Source organism: Giraffa tippelskirchi, chromosome 2, assembly GCF_054371585.1.
Source record: "Giraffa tippelskirchi isolate mGirTip1 chromosome 2, T2T-mGirTip1v1.2.pri, whole genome shotgun sequence".
Taxonomy (NCBI): domain Eukaryota; kingdom Metazoa; phylum Chordata; class Mammalia; order Artiodactyla; family Giraffidae; genus Giraffa; species Giraffa tippelskirchi.
Window position 1 is genome coordinate 95,449,142 of NC_137276.1, and position 22,786 is coordinate 95,471,927.

General features: G+C 42.2%; 1 protein-coding gene across 10 annotated transcripts in view; it reads left to right on the plus strand.

The window, feature by feature from the left end:
* The first annotated feature begins 10,754 nt into the window (after positions 1-10,754).
* The window catches only part of PIK3CB (phosphatidylinositol-4,5-bisphosphate 3-kinase catalytic subunit beta), a 188,702-nt gene continuing 176,670 nt past the window's right edge, over positions 10,755-22,786 (plus strand). For 8 of the 10 annotated variants that reach the window (XM_081574025.1, XM_081574028.1, XM_081574029.1 and 5 more), the window contains exon 1: positions 10,755-10,989. The gene's annotated coding sequence lies outside the window, so the exon portion shown is untranslated. Of the gene's footprint in view, positions 11,217-22,786 lie in introns of all 10 variants that reach the window. The other 2 variants (XM_081574024.1, XM_081574030.1) reach the window with 2 other exon arrangements.

Here is a 22,786-nt window from a genome sequence, read left to right on the forward strand (position 1 = left end):
TAGGCTGTAAACTCCACCAGGGCAAGGATTCCATCAGCTTTAGCTCTTAGTTTTGCTCTTGGTTGCATACTTAGCTCCTAGTTTGGTTGCCTATGGTAGATATTCACTCCCTTATCAAAAAAAATAATAAATAAAAGGAGGTGATAGGTGCTAAAGATTCAGGTAAATAAGATATGCATCCCTGGATTCAGGGCTTCCCAGATGGCTCAGTGGTAAAGAATCTGCCTGACAATGCAGGAGACACAGGAGACTTGGATTCAATCCATGGGTTGGGAAGATCCCCTGGAGGAGGAAATGGCAACCTACTCCAGTACTCTTGCCTGGGAAATCCTGTGAACAGAGGAGCCTGTCTGGCAGTCCGTGGGGTCACAAACAGTCAGATACAACTTCGTGACTGAACACACACATATTCCTGTATTCAAGGACTGTTGCTTGCTGTTGTTTAGTTGCCCAGTCGTGTTTGACTCTTTGCAACCCCATGGACTGCAGCACACCAGGCCTCCCTGTTCCTCATCATCACTTCTATATTTGCATTAGACCAGTAATTCTCAAATTGCAAGACTCAATGGATAGTAAAGTTAACTTGGTGGATTGCAACTACAATTCTTAAAAACATGAAGTAGTATAGCACAGAAAATAGAAATGGCCTAGAAAACATCAGACTGCACCACACATGATGTGTGCTATTCCATCACATTCTTATTTCATTATATAATATTACAAATACACATATACACACATCCCTCCTTATGTACTTAACTGGGTTGCAGTAAAATGCATCCTTTACTATAGGTTGGGTCAAAAAGTTTTGGAAGCTCTGCATGAAGCTGCTTGGACTAAAGTATGATAAGATACTATCTTTCCAGTTCAGAGCAATCCAGACCTCCAGATATTAACTCATGTCATCTTTGGAAAATAACACCTGGGAAGCTCATTCTCATTCAAAAATACAGAGTGGAAGTAGAGACACAATTTCAGGATGCTCTTGCAGGGTGAACTTTGGGTTTCTGTGCTTTGATTGGCTTGTGTTACATCCTCAAGCCATTTAATCATATGTACAATTAAGTGTGTTTTCTCTATTCTTTCTTTTTCAAATAACAGATGACTTAATGTTTTTCAAAGCTGAATACAAAATTTGAAAAAAAAAACTTTTTCCCATTGCCATGTATGGTTGGGTCATAAATTGCATATTCCTAGAATTCACTGAATTAATTAAGAACCTGGAGGAATAGAACTCAGGGAGGCTAGAGTGGTGTGAGTATGGTGTGGAAGGAACTGGGACTATTGTCCTGAACAGATGGGGTTTGAACCCCTGTTTCATGACTTGCTATGTGGATTTGGGTGAAGGGATATCTAATACATATTTGCTGAAGACTCACTGAGAGGGAGGCCCTGTGTCAACTGTGGGAAGTATAGAAATAAACACTATACCATGGGCTTCCTAGGTGGCTCAGTGGTAAAGAATCCACCTGCCAATGCAGGAGACACAGGTTTGATCCCTGATCTGGGAAGATCCCACATGCTACAGGGCAACTAAGCCCATGGGCCACAATTATTGAGCCTGTGCTCTATAGCCTGGGAGCCACAACTGCTGAGCCCATGTACCACAATTACTGAAGCACGTTTGACCTAGAGCCAGTGCTCCGCAACAAGAGAAGCCACTGCAAGAAGAAGCCTGCACAGGGCAACAAAGGGTAGCTCCCATTCACTGCAACTAGAGAAAGCCTGCATGCATGAACAAAGATCCAGTGCAACCAAAAATAAATAACTCTTAAAACAAACAAACAAACAAAACAAAACACTTATGCTGAAGCTGCAGCTCCAATACTTTGGCCACATGATGTAAAGAGCTGACTCATTGGAAGACTCTGATGCTGGGAAAGATTGAGGGCAGGAGGAGAAGGGGGCAACAGAGGATGAGATGGTTGGATGGCATCACTGACTCAGTAGACATGAGTTTGAGCAAACTCCAGGAGATAGTGAAGGACAAGGAAGCCTGGTGTGCTGCAGTCCACGGGATCACAGAGTCGGACACGACTTAGCGACTGAACAACAATACCGTATCCTGTCTCCAAGGAATTTACAACCTGGTAGGAAATACAAGTATACTTGAGCCTCAGTTTTCTCCTCTGGAAAATGTATATAATAATAGGCCTTCATTTCGTCTGTTAGGAACATTAAATGAATGAATTCAGATACTTAGTTTGGTGCTAATAGTAGAGTGGCACTTGATAAATGTTTTCTATTCAATTTTATAAAATGAAAAAAGACACTTTTCTTCAGTGTTTAAGACTGAAAGTCAGAAGCTGCAAGTCAGATGCAGTTCTGAAAAGCTAGATATGGAAATTTATAACTGAATAAAGGTCTGTGAATGTAGATGAGATGTAGATATAGTTGTAGATGAAAGAAAGTCTGTGTAAATTCTGAATTATTTTAGTGTTTTTCCTTTAGGTTATGTGTTTTCTCTGAGGAGTTTTTCAAATTTGGGATTGTATCAGTAAGGTATAGGTTTGCTAGGTTTACTGCAATTACAAATGACTTCTAAATCACGGTGGTCAAACATGGCGAAGGTTCATACCCAGTCTGCTCCTGTCAGCTTTGCAGGGTAATCATCCTTCAAGTGTTAGCTCCAAGATCCACAGCACTGATCCTTTCTTGTGGTACCTTTACATCAGCATGTGGAAAGGAGAGGATCTGGAGAAAAATACACTCTATGTCTTAAATGCTTCCACTGAGAGGTAGCAGATGCCACTTCTGCTCATATTTCATTGGCCAAAGCAAGCCTTATGTCTGCATTCCACTTCAAGGATTCCATCTAACTTCAAGGGAGTGAGGAAGTATAGTCCTCTCAAGGGCTCTGTAGGAGAAGAGAACTGGAAATATTAGCAAGTGATGGTAATCTCTACCAAGGGTCTCATACTGTTACCAAGGCTGTTGCCCTAGAATCATACACTTGCCCCTCTCTCAAATGGAAACCAATTACTCTTATTAAGCTTCAGGGAAAAAAACAAAACAAAATGAAACAGCCAAGGCAAGGGTCTTGTGGCAGGAGGCAGCATGGCTATTTGAAAAATCAAAAAGATCGGCAGGAGTGCAGGAAGCATGATATTGTTACCGAATTGGTGGACTAGACCAGAGCCAATTTCCTAGCCCCTGCTGAGACCCCTTGTCTCAGATAGGGAGGTTCTTTTTCCGATCAGCTTCGTACATCCAACAAGGAAACCTATGTTGAGAAAGGATAGGTGCTGCGGATCTTGGAGACCAGCATCCCGGCCTCCTCCTTCAGAATTTGGGGATGATAAGTAACTTGTTTTAGGGCTTTGTGTAAGGCTTTTCACCTTTAAGGGCTCAGATTTCTCCCTGTGTAAGATGAGTAGGGTATACAATCTAAGTCTCCAGGCTTCAAGCTCTAATAAAATTCTAAGAGCTGCAGAGAGAAAAAAATAACTGTTTAACCCTAATATGGTGGAAGATTTGACCTGCAATACATCTTGAGCCTCATTATATGCTCACTGGAATGCATTAGCATGCTCAATGAAATAGCCATCAGGCCTTGACAGTTGACAATTGCCATGACAACGACCAGAAAAGCCTCTAGGAGGACTGAAAAGGAGGGTTGCATCAGTGCCAGGTGCCAACCACACCCCTGTTCTCCAATAACTCATGAATATTCCTCTCACTCTTCCCAAATCCCTCCCTTTTACTTTGACTCTCTAGTATGTATGGTGTCTCCATCAGAATTGGGTTGAGAAGTTGATTTGCCAACTAGAATCCTGCTTCTCCACTCTCTGGCCATTGAGTAAAGATCCTGCTGTTCTAGTCTCATCGTAGGTTTCCTCATTGGATGTGTGAACCTGACTGGAAAAAGAACCTCCCTGAGACAAGGGGTCTCGGCTGGGGCTAGAACCCTGGAGCTGGTCTAGTCGACTAATTCAATAACAATACCAGGCTTCCAGCACTCCAGCCCATCTTTTTCATTTTTTAAATAGCCATGCTCCCTCCTGCCACAAGACCCTTGCCTTGGCTGTTTTTTTTTCCCCCTAATTGTGACCCTTTGACTTTGCCAGGTCTTAGTTGTGGCATTCAGGATCTTCAGTTGTGGCATCTGGGATCTAGTTCCCTGACCAAGGATTGAACCCAGTCCCTGACATTGGGAACATGAAGTCTTAGCCACTGGACCACCAGGGAAGTCCCTGATTATGACACTTTTGACTCCCACTCTTTGCTTAGTCTAGTTTTCCTTCAGACTGAAGCAAGTTTGCCTTTCCTTAGGGAAAGTTTTGCTTTCTCTTCTCAGTCAGTTCCTTTGGTATTACTTTTAAAGCGTCAGGTGCCCCTACCTTATGGTATTTTGCTGTAATGTGCAGTTAGTCATGTGATGATTTCATTAAAGACTGTTTCTCTGCTGCAGGTGCTGTAGGAATCATGTTGTTTTGTCCACCCCCATATCTCCATCATTCATCCAGTGCCTGGGGCTATTGCTGGTGAATGAAGAAGTAAATATTCTCAAGAATCTGAGGTTTTATTTTTTTTCCCCTCCAAAGTGTTGTGTATTATTGGAATTTGACATGAGAAATACTTGATTTCATTCTGGAAGTTCCATCCGGATGGAACATCCCTAAACCCTCTGATCCTTGTACGTTTATCCACCTCTTGACCAATTTGGGGGATTGAGGACTCGAGGAGCCATTTCACATTTTGCTTTGGTCCCCACCCTTTCAGATTGAGCAATCCAGGTTTCTGTTTTCCAGACCCATCCTGTACCTGCTAGCTTCCCCATTCATTTGCATAAGTATTTCCAGACTACTCTAGACCTGTGTGCTGGGCTTGACTGAAGTATCAAAAGTTGCTGCAAAAAGTCAAACCATCTCCTCTACCTACATTTTGAAATAAAGACTTGATTAAGAAGCAGAAAGTAAAGTCAACTCTTTGGTTTGGAGTTTACTTGAAAAAACGTCTCTGATGAAGCTCGTCTTTTTAGCTAAAGAAATTCCCTTTGGAATTTGGGCTTTATTGTGCAGATACTAGGCCCTGCGTGCTGTCAAAGGATCTGAATATAGGCTCTCCAATAAAATCTCAGTAATGGATTTATCAGGGTGAAAATGTAAGCAGGCCTCTAGCCTGTTTGAGGCATTTCTGCTTCTGACTCCTCCTTAATGGGCCAGAAAATTCTGGATTCCAGTTATTTAAGTTAGCAGATTATTTAAAACGTTAATTACGTTACATCCTTATTTATAAAAACAGGTTAAACTGCAGTTTCAAGTGGCTTGTCCACAACAAAAAACAGGGTAGAGCCTTTGTTGATAAATAACTCACATTCCACAAGGCAGAGTCACACCCAAACCTCTTGGGAATCAGGGCTACAATCTTTGATCTAGTTAACTCTGCATACCAGAGCTAATTGGTTTTAGAAGTGCCTGATTCATTTTTTTTCAACATTCAACTTATGTTTCTTTAGTGAATGGCACCATTCTAGACTTGCAAGTTAATAGATGATGAAAGTCGCTCAGTGGTGTCCCACTCTTAGCGACACCATGGACTATACAGTCCATGGAATTCTCCAGGCCACAATACTGGAGTGGGTAGCCTTTCCCTTCTCCAGGAGATCTTCCCAACCCAAGGATTGAACCCAGGTCCCCTGCATTGCAGGCAGATTCTTTACCAGCTGAGCCACAAGAGAAGCAAGTTAATAGAGTTGAAGACAAATTGCACTTAAAATACAGTGTGATCAGACTTTTCGATTTGTGAGGCTGGTCCCTGAGTCTACTTCCTGTCCTTCTAGTGCCCTCATTGCCTCACAGGCTCCCTTACTAGGGTCCACCCCTTCCTTTCTTGTTTTTTGTTTCTCCTTCCTCAGTGATAGTCATATCTCTGGCTAAATTATATCCCTTTTATATGATTTCTTTATATATATATGTCTATTTCTAACTATATAATAGGTTATATGTGAGCATGATAAAAATTTCAAAGAGCATAAAAGACAATAACCATAAAAACTAATTCTCCCTTCCACTCGTTTCCCAGTCTCTAGTTCTCCTTTTCCAAGGCAACCACTGTTAGTTTCTTGTGTCTTTGTATATGCATATACAAATAGTTGCATACTTTACTGTTCTGCATCTTGCCTACTTCATAAAGTAGTATTTTAGAGATTGTTCTTGATCAGTTCATATAGAAATGCTTCATTTTTGCAGTTGTATACTATCACATAATTCAGTTATGACCTGTGTATGTGTATGTATGTGCTCACGGGTGTAACTTTTATTGAATTTCTGTTCAAAGCTTTATATAGCTCTTACTTTGCTTTCTGGAAGCATGTGGGGTCTGGTCCCCCAGTGCTCTCTGTCCTCCACTGCCTTTCACTTTCTGTCCCCTTCCTCCCATGGTTGGTGGCCCTGGTGAGTGTGTGTGTATTTGTGGGGGGAGCCTAGGTCTTTTTGAAGTGGTCTTTGAAGGCAGTTGGGGAAGAGGAGGGGAGAGAGAGGCAGCATGCCAGGCGCTGTGGGCAGGACAGGATGTTTGCGGCTTTGTCGGCTCTCTCTGATATGCGAGACCAGCATCCAGGCCTCCTCCTTCAGAATTTGGGGATGATAAGTAACTTATTTTAGGGCTTTGTGTAAGTCTTTTCACCTCTAAGGGCTTAGATTTTTCTCTGTGTAAGATGAGTACGGTATACAATGTAATTTCTGAGTCTTCCAAGCTCCAAGCTCTAAAATTCTAAGAAAATTAAATCTCATATATTCTGCTGGTGGGAGTGTAAAGGGTACATTTCACAGAGAGGGTAATTTGGCAATATACTTCAAAATTACAAATACTAATACCTATTGACCCAATAATTCTACTTCTAGGGATTTATTCTGTAGTTACACTTGCATATGCACAAAATGATATAGATTCAAGGTTGTTCATTACAGCATTATTTGTACATCAAAAGACTGGAGATAGTCTAAAAATATCTATCAATAAGGGACCAGATAAATATAGAGTATATCCTTACAATGGAACATTATTTAACAAGAAAATAGAATGCAGATGTAATAAAATATTGTATCACAATGAGAATGAGCAAAATACAGTTACATGCACTAGTGTATGAATATCAAAACAATGTAGAGGAAATGTAGAGCAAAAGAAGCCAAACTCAAAAGAAGCACACACTGTATGAATCTATTTAATTAAAGTTCAAAAACAGGAAATAGGAATCTCTAGTGATAGAAGCTGGGACTGTAGTTACCCTGGGAGAAGGGCAGTGACTGAAAGGGATCACAAGTGTGTTCTGAGATATTTTGTCATGTTCTCTATTGATTTGAGAAGTTGTTACACAGGTGTGTTCTGTTTGTGAAAATTTTATGATGTGGGAAGTTTTTTTTGTATTCTATATAGCAGTAAAATTGTAAAAGAATACATAAACTCCATAAGCACTGATATGAAACAACTTGCTAGATATTATGTGAGAAAAAAAAAACAAGCATGAATCAAACACTTCCATAGGTGTGAAAAAATGGGGAAGTATACCTGTACTTGGTTATATATTCATACAATACTTTGAGAAAGATGCTCAAGAGACCGACAACTTTGGTTGTGTGTGAAGAGAGATTCATAGCCGAAAGAGACTTCTGTGTGTTCTGTTGTACATTACAAAATGTATAAAGTTCCATTGTATTATAAAATGAAAAGCACTCAAATTCTAAAAGGAAAAATAAATTTTTGTGAGCCTAAGAAACACTCAGAAGTAAGGAAGTCCTCATAAGGAAGAAGAAGGAAAACACGGGTGAAACACCTCCCAAAACACCAAAAGATCATATACTGAACATATAACTCAATACTCAGTAGTGGGGAAGTGGGGGTCATATAGAACATTTGAATCTTCTAAAAACTGGAGAGAACCTTTTCTTTAGGTTCACAACTATAATCATGATTTAAAAACTAGTCACAAGTTGCTTTTTTCCTTTAAAGCTCTACTTATTAAAGGAATAAGATAGAACATACAATGGTTTTAACAGTAAGATATCAAATATCTTTAAAGGAAAAGATAACTCCCTCCCACCTAACCCCTCTTCTTCAGTCCTCTGAACTATCCAATATGATCAGCTTAGTCTAAAGTTTTCCACTCCTTTCTCCATGGCCACATGAATATATCTATAAATGGTCAGCAATATACTAATAGGATCATAGCATTCTTTATCACTCTTCAGTTTGCATTTTCTACTTTAGCAATATATTATGGGCATCCCTCTTGGTCGATACAGATAGGTGTAACTCATTTTCAATGCTGTATAATATTGCATAGAAGGGAGACAGTACAATTGGTTCATGTATCCCACTACCTATGGGCAATCACATTGTTCCTAGTCTGTGTTTCTTTTGCACTTCAAGTAACGCAATAAGCATCTGTATTAATTTCCTTTGGCAACTTTAACAATTGCCACAAACTGGGTGGCTTAAAACAACAGAAATTTATTCTCTCCAGTTTCTGAAGTTCCAAAGTCTGAAATCAAGGTGTTAGCTCTGAGGATCTGTTCTGTGGTCTTCTCCTAGCTTCTGGAAGCTGCCAGCAACCCTTGGCATTCTTTAGCTTCTATGTGCGTTACTCCAATTCTGCCTCATCCTTTACATCCCCTTTATCTCTAACTCAAATCTTTCTCTTTCTCTTGAAAGGATGACTGTCATTCAATTTAGGACCCACCCCAAATTTGGATGATCTCATTTCGAGATCCTTAACTCCTTAATTACATCTGTGAATATCCTTTCTCCAGAAAGGCTATGTTCCCAGGTTCCTGGGGACATATCTTTTGGAGGGCCAACATTTAACCTGCCACAGCATCCTTGGATCCATCCTTGCAACTAGTATTTTCTTTAATTTTTCAATAGGGCGGACTTAATGTATTTCTTGGTCCTTGAATAAGTATATGTATTTAAACTTCAATAGATTACGCCTAGAAAGTTTGTGGCAATTTACACTCCCATCAGAGCTTGTTTCCCCAAGTAGTATTGATTGGTCTTGTTAATGTTGGCTAATCTAATGAGTGAAAAATGGATTACTGTTTTAATTTGCTTCACCAGGAATATTAGTGAAATAAGCATCTTTTTAATGAATCATTTGGATCTTCTCATCCATTAATTGCCTGCTTAACCACGTTGCCTGTATTATAAAAACACTTCCCTGATAGCTAAGTTGGTAAAGAATCTACTTGAGATGAAGGGGACGCTGGTTCGATCCCTGGGTTGGGAAGATCCCCTGGAGAAGGGAAAGGCTACCCACTCGGGTATTCTGGCCTAGAGAATTTCATGGACTGTATAGTCCAAAGGGTCGCAAAGAGTCAGACACGACTGAGCAACTTTCACCTCACTTCCCTTCAAGTGGACTTTTAAAAAGCCAAATTTTCTTTTATTTAAAGTCACTCAGTCATGTCCAGCTCTTTGTGACCCCCATGGACTATATAGCCCATGAAATCTCTAGGCCAGAATACTGGAGTGGGTAGCCTTTCCACTTCTCCAGGGGATCTTCCCAACCCAGGGATCGAATCAGGGTCCCCTTCACCTCAGGCAGATTCTTTACCAGCTGAGCCACAGAGAAGCCCAAGAACACTGGAATGGGTAGCCTATCCACTTAAGAGTGACTCACTTGTGTTAGAGATATACTGTGTTTGCCATGTTTGGTGCAGTTGTACTCCATCTATGTATTTCTTTTATAAAAAACTTGTCTTAGTGTGATGTCATGCAAAACTTGCAAAGTATTTAGGTATTTTTTGGGTGGGGGGGATGAGTCTGGCTTCCTGTCTTAACATTTCCCCTCACTAAAGTTATATTACTATTCTTTAAAAAATTTCTTTTGTCTGTTTTGTATACTTTTATGTCTATCTCTTCTGGAACCTAATTTTTGAATATGGCATGGCTCTAGATTTGACTACTTATGAAGAAATTAAATCAGGATCACTGATCAAATAAACTATTCTTTTATCACTGGCTTGTATGTCACCTTTGCTTTATATTAGGTTTACTTGAGATTTCATCCCAGACTACTGGACTGTTTACCTGAGCTATTCCACAACTTTACAACAGAGTACCTTTACAGTAAGTTAAAATTTTGGTTTTCAGTAAGAGAACCATGAAATTTCCCACTTGAGGTCAAAAGATAACAGGTGATAAGCGAACAGAGCTGGGTAAACTGTAAGGCTCTGCAGATAAACGCTGGTTGTTATCGCAAAAAATGAACACACAGAAAAAGAATCTTGGGCTTGAAAGACTGAACTTTCGCTTTGATGGCCAATGCAGGGATTGAAGGGTCAGCGGCTGGGAGGCCGACCTAACAGCCCCACCCGTAGAACAGGAGTGACAGAGCCGGAGAGGGAAAAGCAAAGTGCGTACCCAGGAACCTAGCAATCGGTTCAAAGTCGCAGAACTGGGGACAGCGACTGAGAAGAGAAAGCCGGCAAGTAAACTCAGGAACAGAGGACTCTATCGGAGGCGGCTGCGAAGGTCGAGGCAAGTGCTGGGTCTCTCTTGAAAGTAGCTTGCTGGGAATTCCCGATCCCGGGTCCTCCCGGAGCCGCAAACAGAAGAATTGCCACAGAGCACCACCGCCGAAGGGCGGGCAGCCGTGGAGAAAGAGGCGCGGGTTCCGCCTAAGTCCCCTCCCAGCTGGGACCGGCGCGGCCCTGCCCGGCCCGCAGATCGCGGATTGGCCGGAGCGGCGCGCGAGGCGGGGCGAGGGCTGCTGGGAGGTGGGGCGGGGAGACGAGCGCGCGCGCGCGGGCACGGCGGCGGCGCGCGCGTGCTCCGTCGGTCGGTACGGCGGCGGCGGAGCTTGCCATGGCAGTGGGCGGCGGGCTGCTGTAGCGCCGCGCGGGGCAGGCAGTCGGCGATTGAGAGAGACGGGGATGGGGGCGCCGCAGCTGGACGGTTGCGGTGGCCTGGTCTGCTGACCGCGCACCCGGAGCTGAGAGCGGGCGGGGGCGGCGGCGGCGGCGGCGGCGGCGGAGCGCTGGGCAGGTGAGTGCAACGGCGCGGGACCCGGATGCGGCACGGCTGAGGCGCGGCGCGGTCACGGCGGGCCTCTGAGGTGCCCCCGTGCGGGCCGCGGGCGCGCTCTTGCCCGCCACAGCTTGCGGCGCCAGCGACTGGGGTGCCCGCGCCACGCTTCCTGCTGGCGCCGAGGACACCCGCCCGCCGGCGCGTGGGGGCGCCTGGCTCGCCTGCGGCCTCCCGGGCTCTCCAAGGTGAGCGGCGCTCCCCGGCCTCCGGGCGGCAGGGACGGGGCCGGGCGCCCCGGGCTGCCGGCGGTTTGAGTCGCTTTGCTGAGGGGTGTCTGCGGAGAGGCGGCGTCCTCTCCCCCTGCGTCTCTGCGGACACCCGCGAGCTGCAGACTCTTAGATGCCTTTTTGCGCAGAGTGTATTTTAGGGGCGGGGATCCTGGACTGTTGGGATAGGGTAGTGTTTTCAGATCCCAGAGCCTCTGGTGACCAGTCCTGGGGCCTTGGGTCTGAGTATTCGGATTTGTTAGTGGGAATAATTACATGTACTTCACCCGGGTTGTTGTGAAGCTAGCACAGGATGATGTGCGTGACCGAACAGCAAGTGCTGGATCAGTGGGTGGCTATCAGAAGTAACTCTGCTGAAGCATCTTACCTTGTTAACTGTTCCTGATACCTGGTTGCTGGTGACTTTCGGGGTCACGCTTATTTCCGAAGTGCTTTGATGTTGCAGTAACCTCCACTGAAGTTGCTTAATATTGGAGCCTGTTATCTTAACAGTAGCCAAGATCGTGGAGTCTCTCTTTCTCTCTATTTTTTTTTGCGAAGGGTTTCTTGGAATACCTGTCTCAGGTACTGAATGGGAATTGCTGCTGAAATAAAACTGAGCGAATTTACCATTCTCTTCGGATGCAAGATGGTGGGACGCATTAAACTTGAAGTGCTTTGCTGTTTAAAATCTTAAGTGCCACTTAAACTCTGTCACTTGTTACAGAGTATAAACAGAAGAATATGGAAACAGATTCCTTTTTTTGCATTGCTACATACACGAAGGGAGTGACAAGTGGTTTTGTAAACATCATTGTGGGCAGTGTTACTGTCTGGTGAAGTCATCATAATTAAATTAGATGAGTACTTATTTTGAAGCACTGAATGGATGTTTGAAAATATGAGTCCTAATAAAATCATCGCCAACGAGTCAGAATTCTCAGCAGTTCATTAATCATTTGGGGATTTTTAGGTTACACTTAAGATTTTTATGGTAAAAGCAGAACTGCTTAAGTCATGATAATGTAGAATAGGAGAGGGTGGTCAGGATAAAGATCTTAACTTAGTTTCAGAAGGCAAGTGTGGAACAAAGTTAAAATCTTAAACTTAGAACTGAAATTATATTCACCAAAGCGAAAATGGCTGAAACCGAAAACTTTGTTGTACAGTCTCTGATTCCCATTCTACTGAGGGTCTTCTGCCTTCAGAGAGTTTTTTAGAGGTGGAGAAAATTGAATTGGGTTTTGATTTATTTCCATTTTGCACCTCTTGTCTGTATTTCCTACTTTTCTTAGACTCATTCGGAAAGGTTTTTTATCCAACTTGCTTTGTGACTGTTAACAAAATATATAGAAAAAATTAACCTTGTAATTTAAATTGTGTACTTCCTTGTAGTCTAATTGTTGTTCTTTCTAAATTAAGATCTTCCCTATTTCACTGGTGAACCGAACAGTAAAAGCACTACTAGTCACTGCGAAAAGGCTAGGGTCGAAAGTCACATCTTGGTTCTTAGGGCTAATTATTGTTTAGTCACTAAGTTGGCTCTTTGTGACCCCTTGGACTGTAGCCCGCCAGGCTCCTCTGTCCCTGGGATTTTCCAGGTAAAAATACTAGAGTAGGTTGCCATTTCATTCTCCAGGGTATCTTCCCAACCCAGAGATTGAACCAGTGTCTCCTGAGCCACCAGGGAAGACTGGTTCTGAGTCCCAAATAGCTGGGACTTTGGTATGCCACCTGTCTTCTTGGGCCTCAGTTTTTTGTTTACAGAATTTGAGTCTCTGTGGCCAGGAGCTGGGAGGGTTGTGGTTCGTTAGAGAATCATTATATAAAGGGAAGTTCCAGGATACTACACTTTAATGGTTTTCTTTCTCTTTATCTCTTCTATTGACTTTTTCTTCTCTTACTGAATTCTGAACATCCTAATGCCTCAGGGCATCCAAGCCCATCTCTCTCCTTTTTTCCACCTGTATTCTCTCTGGGTGATCTCATCCTGCCTGTGGTTTAAATACTACCACTGTGCTGTTTACTCTTCAGATTTTTATCTCCAGCCCTGACCTTCAGATTTCTTCTACCTGCCTATATATCTTCACTCCATTTGTCTATCTTAAACTTGATGTGTTCAAAGAGGAGCTCTTGATTTTTATTCTTCAATCTATTCCTTCTCCAGCAGTCTGGATTTCTTAAGAGCACCCGTCTGCGCCCTCTTCCATCTACTTAAGTGAAAAATCTGGTGGTCATTCTTTCTTTTCTTTCTTAAATTTTGGCTGCCCTGAGTCTTCTTTGTGGCTCAAAGGCTTCTCTAGTTGTGGCACGCTGATTTAGTTGCCCTGAAACATGTGGAATCTTTGTTCCCTGACCAGGGATCGAACTTGCATCCTCTGAATTGGAAGGTGGATTCTTAACCACTGGACCACCCTGGTGGTCATCCTTTTTTGTTTTTTTAAATATTTTAAAAATTTATTTATTTTAATTGAATTGTGGTTATCCTTAATTCATCACTTTGTCTTACTGCTCCTCCACCGCCCAGAACAATCAGTCCCTCAGCAAACCCTGTTGATTTTGCCTCCAAGATATATTTATTTTATTTTTATTTATTTTTTAAAAATGAAGCCAACTCTATTTTATTTATTTTTATTAATTTATTTTTGGCTGCACTGGATCATCATTGCTTTGCTTGGGTTTTGCTCTAGTTGGGGTGAGCAGGGGCTCGTCTTTGTTGTGTGCTTGGCCTTCCTATTACGGTGGCTTCTTTTGTGGAGCATGGGCTCTAGGTACATGGGCTTCAGTAGTTGCCGCACGCAGACTCCAGAGCTCGGGCTTAATAGTTGTAGCTCAGACCCAGTTGCTCCATGGCATGTGGAATCCTCCTGGACCAGAAATCGAACCCGTGTCCTCTGTATTGGCAGGCAGACTGTCATCCACTGGGCCACCAGGGAAGTCCATGTTTATTTTTATTGCCACCACTCCAGTCCTTCCTGGGTAGTAGCTTCCTAACTGGTCTCCTTGCCCCTGACCTTGTTCTCCTACAGTCCATTTGCAGACAGCAGTCAGAGTGAACTTTACTTACTTTCCTGCTCCAGTGACTTATTACACTAAAAAGTAAACCCAGACTCTTTACCTGCGTTATCAACTAATTATCTTGTTTATTTCCCTGTTCATTTGTTTGTGGTCTTCTCTCTCCAACATATTATGCGCTCTCTGATGGAAGGAACTTTTTCTTCCCTGAGGTTTTCTCAGTAAGCAGAACAGTATCTGGAAAATTTAACTATTATTGAATGTATGAATGTATGAATGAAATACATTATAAAATCTTCTAATTCCAAGTATAACATGTATTGAACACACAATCTTTTTTTTTTCTTTTTTGTCCGAGGTTTGTACAAATGCGGAAGTAATCACAGGGCCTAGAATTATTCTATTAGGTATCCTTCCTCTCTCAGTCTTCATTAAGGTACTGCATTTCCTGAAAAGACTAAGCATTTAGGTGTTAAGCCATTGATGGCAGGAACAAATGTGGACTTTTTCCATTGTGTACTGGATCACTAGTATTTTTGTGAATAAGAAACCAAGCAAGCTTTTCAGCCTTGTTTTGTTCTTTAGAGGCATTAAATTTTGGTCTTGACTGGAGGGAACTTGTTCTGTACAATGTGGTACTTTAATCCAGTATTGCATACTAAATTGTATAGGGTAGCAGTTGGAATTTTTAGAGAACAGGCATTTTTGTTTCAGTTGCATTACATATATTTTTTGAATGTGAGACTTCACCTACCCCGCCTGTGTGCATTTATGTGTTTCCTCTGAACCATTTGATTCAGTTGTATCCTAGCATATCTTGCAGATAAATCTCTATCATTTGTATTCTGTTAACTGCTCACCTGCAAGCTTTGTCATGTTGTAGAAAGAGGCAAATATTAATAATTTAGGATTTTCCCCCTGCCTGAGACTGAAGCCCGTAAGACTGTCTAGCTGGTTTGTGAAGAAAGAAGGGTATGGAACAGTCAAAGTGTATAATTCCATTGTCAGAGTAGATAATAGGAAAAAGATATGTTGGAGAAGGAAATCCTAGACAAGAGGAATATTATTGAACATTTAGTAGAAGAGAAAAAGAAAAGGAAGATAGAGGAGAGCATTATAGATTTTCAGGCTTGGGTGGGACAAATTCCCTTCTTACTCCTTTTACCTCCTCACCTCCATCTCCAAACTTTGACACTTTGGATTATTTTTCCCTCTGCCTTCTCTGCATTCCCTGATTTGTATGGGCTATTTTTCTAAGGAATGTCTTTGTATCTTTGGTAGTCTGGGACACCTTTTGTGAGAGGATACTGATTCTTTCTTGAAGAGGCCTTTCTACTTCTCATAACCAAGGTCTGACTCTCTGGATTTTCCAGCCACTCGTCCAGCTTTACCCTTTGGAGTGACTCTAAACTGGTGTACTTCCTTTTTTTTTTTAATTAATTATATTTTTATTTGGTTGTGCCGGGTCTTAGTTGTGACATGTGGGACCTTTAACTGAAGCATGCAAGCTTAGTTGAGGCATATGGGGTCTAATTCCCTGACCAGGGATTGAACCCGGGCCCCCTGCGTTGGGAGCACGGAATCTTAGCCACTGGACCACCAGGGAAGTACCAGTACTTCCTTTTAAAGTTGTTCTCTCATATATCATGGTAGCCTTTATGTTATCATCTCCAGGTTAAATAATCCCGAGTCACAAGCTTCTAGGTGAGAGAGGAAAAATGAAAGGAATTAGATGTATGGTTGGGTGTGTATAATGTGTTACCTACCAGTTGCTCTGATACTGCAGATTGAATATGTCTAATTTAGACCTTTCTTTTTCTGAGTTACTAGACTTTTTTTTTTTTTTTTAAATAAGAGGACATTTTTAAAAGGAGAGTGACATTGCACTTTAAAACTTTTGCAAAAACGTTTTCGCGTACAGTCCTATGAGTTTTAACACGTACCTAGATTGTTTTTTGAAATAGCTCAACTGGAATTCCATCACCTCCACTAGCTTTGTTCGTAGTGTGTTTTGGGCTCCAAAATCACAGCTGATGGTGATTGCAGCCATGAAATTAAAAGACTCTTACTCCTTGGAAGGACGGTTATGGCCAACCTAGATAGCATATTTAGAAGCAGAGACATTACTTTGCCAACAAAAGTCCGTCTAGTCAAGGCTATGGTTTTTCCAGTGGTCATGTATGGATGTGAGAGTTGGATGGTGAAGAAAGCTGAGCGCCGCAGAATTGATGCTTTTGAACTGTGGTGTTGGAGAAGACTCTTGAGAGTCCCTTGGACTGCAAGGAGATCCAATTAATCCATCCTAAAGGAGATCAATCCTGGGTGTTCATTGGAAGGACTGATGTTGAAGCTGAAACTCCAGTACTTTGGCCACCTCATGCGAAGAGTTGACTCATTGGAAAAGACCCTAATGCTGGGAAGGATTAGGGGCAGGAGGAGAAGGGGATGACAGAGGATGAGATGGTGGGATGGCATCACCAACTTGATGGACATGGGTTTGGGTAGACTGTGGGAGTTGGTGATGGACAGGGAGGCCTGGCGTGCTGCGATTCATGGGGTTGCAAAGAGTCGGACACGACTGAGTGACTGAACTGAACTGAGATTGTTTTTACTTTCTTTTACTCTTTATCATTTTTTAAAAATCTTTTTCTGCCTAGATTTCTGTAACTACCACTAACAGTGTACAGAATAATTTCAACACCCCAAAGAATTCTCTCATGTTACCCCTTTGCAGTCAACTCCCCTTCATTAAAAAAAATAATAATAATTTATTTTTTGGCTGTGCTGGGTCTTCATTGCTGCACAGGCTTTTCTCTAGTTGCAAGTGAGGGCTACTTTCTAGTTGTGGGGCATAGGCGTCTCGTTGCCGTGGCTTGTCTTGTTGTGGAGCACAGGTTTGAGGGCATGTAGTTGCAGCATGTGGGCTCAGTGATCTCGGCTCCTGGGCTCTAGAGCACAGGCTTAATAGTTGTGGCACATGGGCTCAGCTGCACCATGGCATATGAGATCTCCCTCCATTAGGGATCAAATCAGTCTCTCCTGCATCAGCAGGTAGATTCTTCACCTCTGAACCACCAGGGAAGCCCACTGCTTTCCTTTTTAACACTTGGACTTACTATTCTTTTTTTCAAAACAGAACATTTCTCATGGATAGAAAAGGTTAGAACTTGGAGTAAGTGGATAATTGATCAACCTAATTGTTGGTTTTCTTTTAGAAAAAAAGTACTAAACTTTGTAGATGGAGGAATGTTCTATTGTTGTTCAGTCTGTAAGTCATGTGTGACTCTTTGTGACCTCATGAACTGTAGCATGCCAGGCTTCCTTGTCCTCCATTATGTCCCCGAGTTTGTTCAAACTCATGTCCATTAAATCTGTGATGCCATCCAACCATCTCATCCTCTGTCGACCCCTTCTCTTCCTGCCCTCAGTCTTTCTCAGCATCAGGGTCTTTTCCAATTATCCGGCTCTTTGCATCAGGTGGCCAAAGTGTTGGAGCTTCAGCTTCAACATCAGTCCTTCCAATGACTATTCAGGACAGATTTCCTTTAGGATTGACTGGTTTGATCTCCTTGTAGTCCAAGGGACTCTCAAGAGTCTTCTCCAGCACCAACCACAGTTTGAAAGCATTAATTCTTCGGCACTCAGCCTTGTTTATGGTCCAGCTCTCACATCCGTACGTGACTACTGAAAAAACCGTAGTTTTGACTGTACCGACCTTTGTTGATAAAGTGATGTCTCTGCTTTTTAATATGCTGTCTAGGTTGGTCATAGCTTTTCTTCCAAGGAGCAAGCATCTTTTCATTTTTGCAGTGATTTTGGAGCCCAAGAAAATAAAATCTGTCGCTGTTGCCACTTTTTCACATCTATTTGTCATGAAGCTATGGCACCGGATGCCATGATCTTAGTTTTTTGAATGTTTTAAGGCAGTATTTTCACTCTCTTTCACCTTCATCAAGAGGCTCTTCAGTTCCTCTTCTCTTCTATCCAAGGTTGTTGATACTTTGGCAATCTTGATTCCAGCTTGTGCTTCATCCAGCCTGGCATTTCGCATGATGTACTCTGCATATTAATTAAAGAAGCAGAGTGACAACATACAGCCTTGACATACTCCTTTCCCAAAAGGCTTTAAATTTTTAAAAAATTGTAAAACTTCTGGAACCTGTCAAATGAGGCAAATCCCATAATGCCAAGTTACAATAGGGAACATCTAACAGAAATTGGTGGCTAAGTCTATGATAGTATCATAATGGATGATATCACATATCTTTTCATCTCTTTTCCATAAATCCAGAATTCCCACTTACTGCAATTGCAGGGTAGGCTAGTGTAAACTAGAGATTAATTTTGCAAAGCATTATGTTATGCAGTCTCAGCTTTTCTCCCTTTTCTCTCTCTGTCTAACATTTCTGCTAGCTTATCCATTTTATTCTGCATTTAGTTATTTTAGGTATTCCACTTTTCTAGGATTGGAGGGAAAAGTGTGCCATCTTTATAGCTTTAGTGTTTTGCAAAGGTATCTTTCGTGTTTCCAGCCTAAAATAGTCAGTAATCTAGAAATTCCCTCATTTCCTCAAAAAAATTTGCAAATCCTTCCCCTAAGTCCTGGCTCTAAGATCTTTCCCAGACTTCTTCATCAAGAATATATAGTTCCTCATTTTCTTAAGTATTTAAAGTAGGTCAACTGAGGTTATTAGCAGTTGCCCCATTAATTGGGAGTATCTGTTGCCAAAACAAAGGATGTTAATCTGGCAGTCCCCTGTGTTGTGGTATTGTTAAAGCCTAGGCCAGCAGTTCACAACCTCGCTGCTGCAAACCCAGGAGGGACTGGCACATCTTGGACCCTGTAGCTTGTCTTCTGCTACTCTGGCTACTTGGGAGACCACCAGACAAATGCTCATTTGCCTTCAATGGAAATGTGATCCTGATTATCCATGCCTACAGGAGGAGGATTATGTGGATTAAAAGAAATCCATGGATAATCCAGAAGCTTTATTTAAACTGCAGTTTAACCACATTCTTGACCATAGTTTTTCCTTGCATTTCTAATAACTAATTTATAATATTTACCAATTTCATGTTTATCTTCCTGTACCATTTAGAAGTAATGGTAGTTACAAAGTAAAGAAGATATGGGAGGGGACAAAGAAGTTGGATAATCTATAGGCTTTGCCCCACATGACTCCTTGTTGACTGGATGGTTTAACCACAGTGCTTACTAGACCTTGAAGACCAGAATTCCATGAATTCCTCACCTGCTGAGCCACTGGAAGAAATTTGAGGTGATTGTCAACAAGAGGCCAAACTCCATTTTGAGACATTTGTACTTTACTAGCTTCAATGACGGAGAAGGCAATGGCACCCCACTCCAGTGTTCTTGCCTGGAGAATCCCAGGGACGGGGGAGCCTGGTGGGCTGCCGTCTGTGGGGTCGCACAGAGTCGGACACGACTGAAGCGATGTAGCAGCAGCAGCAGCAGCTTCAATGATTGAGCTTTGTGATTTAAATGAGTACTGGACATTGTCAGAATTATAAATTTACTGTGATTTGAAGTTCTCTTTAATGTTTATTTAATTACTTAACCTGCTAACCATTTTCGTAGGAATTAAACTGAAGATTTGATATTTGAAATAAAAGTGTTCATGTTTGTAGCCAGGCAGCTATCCTGCTGCCTCTGATATGTTATTTACATGTAGTTACACAGTAGTTAATTTCTATTAAATAGTTGAAATATAGTTATTTAAAAGTGCTTATCCCTGATGCTAGAAAAGATTGAAGGCAGGAGGAGAAGGGGAGGACAGAGGTTGAGATAGTTGGATGGCATCAACTTGATGGACATGAGTTTGAGCAAGCTCCAGGAGTTGGTGATGGACAGGGAGGCCTGGCGTGCAGCAGTTCATGGAGTTGCAAAGAGTTGGACATGACTGAGCGACTGATCTGAAATGAACTGATTCTTGAGGTAGTGATTTAGTGTGGGTCTTGTATTTAGATATTATGCTATTAAAATTGATGTTCTCCTCTGGCTTTATAGATCATTACAAATTTCTGCCTTTATGTTATCTGAACAAAAATTTATTTAAAACTTATTTCTATAGTTGTAATATATTTTCAAAAGTTGTTGTTCAGTCTCTAAGTCGTGTCTGACTCTTTGTGACCCCATGAACTGCAGCACATCAGGCTTCCCTGTCCTTTACTGTCTCTCAGAGTTTGCTCAAACTCATGTCCCTTGAGTCAGTGATGCCATGCCCTCTTCTCCTCTTGCCCTCAGTCTTTCCCAGTATCAGGGTCTTTTCCAGTGAGTGAGCTCTTTGCATCAGGTGGCCAAAGTATTAGAGCTTTAGCTTTAGTGTCAGTCCTTCTAGTGAATATTCAGGGTTGATTTCCTTTAGGATTGACTGGTTTGATCTCCTTGCTATCGAGAGTCTTCTCCAGCACCACAGTTTGAAAGCATCAATTCTTCCTTGCTCAGCCTTCTTTATGGTTCCATATTCATTCAGTTCAGTTCAGTTCAGTCGCTTAGTCGTGTCCGACTCTTTGCGACCCCATGAATTGCAGCACACCAGGCCTCCCTGTCCATCACCAACTCCCGGAGTCCACCCAAACCCATGTCCATCGAATTGGTGATGCCATCCAACCATCTCATCCTCTGTCGTCCCCTTCTCCTCCTGCTCCTAATCCTTCCCAGCATTAGGGTCTTTTCCAATGAGTCAACTCTTCGCATGAGGTGGCCAAAGTGTTGGAGTTTCAGCTTCAATATCAGTCCTTCCAATGAACACCCAGGATTGATCTCCTTTAGGATGGATTAATTGGATCTCCTTGCAGTCCAAGGGACTCTCAAGAGTCTTCTCCAACACCACAGTTCAAAAGCATCAATTCTGCGGCGCTCAGCTTTCTTCACCATCCAACTCTCACATCCATACATGACCACTGGAAAAACCATACCTTGACTAGACGGACTTTTGTTGGCAAAGTAATGTCTCTGCTTCTAAATATGCTATCTAGGTTGGCCATAACCGTCCTTCCAAGGAGTAAGCGTCTTTTAATTTCATGGCTGCAATCACCATCAGCAGTGATTTTGGAGCCCCCCAAAATAAAGTCTGACACTGTTTCCACTGTTTCCCCATCTATTTGCCATGAAGTGATGGGACCAGATACCATGATCTTAGTTTTCTGAATGTTGAGCTTTAAGCCAACTTTTTCACTCTCCTCTTTCACTTTCATCAAGAGGCTCTTTAGTTCTTCTTCACTCTCTCCCATAAGGGTGGTGTCATCCGCATATCTGAGGTTATTGATATTTCTTCCGGCAATCTTGATTCCAGCTTGTGTTTCTTCCAGCCCAGCGTTTCTCACGATGTACTCTGCATAGAAGTTAAATAAGCAGGGTGACAATATACAGCCTTGACGTACTCCTTTTCCTGTTTGGAACCAGTCTGTTGTTCCATGTCCAGTTCTAACTGTTGCTTCCTGACCTGCATACAGGTTTCTCAAGAGACAGGTCAAATGGTCTGGTATTCCCATCTCTTTCAGAATTGTCCACAGTTTATTGTGATCCACCCAGTCAAAGGCTTTGGCATAGTCAATAAAGCAGAAATAGATGTTTTTCTGGAACTCTCTTGCTTTTTCGATGATCCAGCGGATATTGGGAATTTGATCTCTGGTTCCTCTGCCTTTTCTAAAACCAGCTTGAACATCTGGAAGTTCACGGTTCACGTATTGCTGAAGCCTGGCTTGGAGAATTTTGAGCATTACTTTACTAGCATGTGAGATGAGTGCAATTGTGTGGTAGTTTGAGCATTCTTTGGCATTGCCTTTCTTTGGGATTGGAACAAAAACTGACCTTTTCCAGTCCTGTGGCCACTGCTGAGTTTTCCAAATTTGCTGGCATCTTGAGTGCAGCACTTTCACAGCATCATCTTTCAGGATTTGAAAGAGCTCAACTGGAATTCCATCACCTCCACTAGCTTTGTTCGTAGTGATGCTTTCTAAAGCCCACTTGATTTCACATTCCAGGATGTCTGGCTCTAGGTGAGTGATCACACCTTCGTGATTATCTGGGTCGTGAAGATCTTTTTTGTACAGTTCTTCTGTGTATTCTTGCCACCTCTTCTTAATATCTTCTGCTTCTGTCAGGTCTATACCATTTCTGTCCTTTATTGTGCCCATCTTTGCATGAAATGTTCCCTTGGTATCTCTAATTTTCTTGAAGAGATCTCTAGCCTTTCCCAATCTGTTGTTTTCCTCTATTTCTTTGCACTGATCGCTGAGAAAGGCTTTCTTATCCCTCCTTACTATTCTTTGGAACTCTGCATTCAGATGGGAATATCTTTCCTTTTCTCCTTTGCTTTTCGTTTCTCTTCTCTTCCCAGCTATCTGTAAGGCCTCCTCAGACAGCCATTTTGCTTTTTTGCATTTCTTTTCCATGGGGATTTTCTTGATCCCTGTCTCTTGTACAATGTCACGAACCTCTGTCCATAGTTCATCAGGCACTCTGTCTACCAGGTTAGTCCCTTAAATCTATTTCTCACTTCCACTGTATA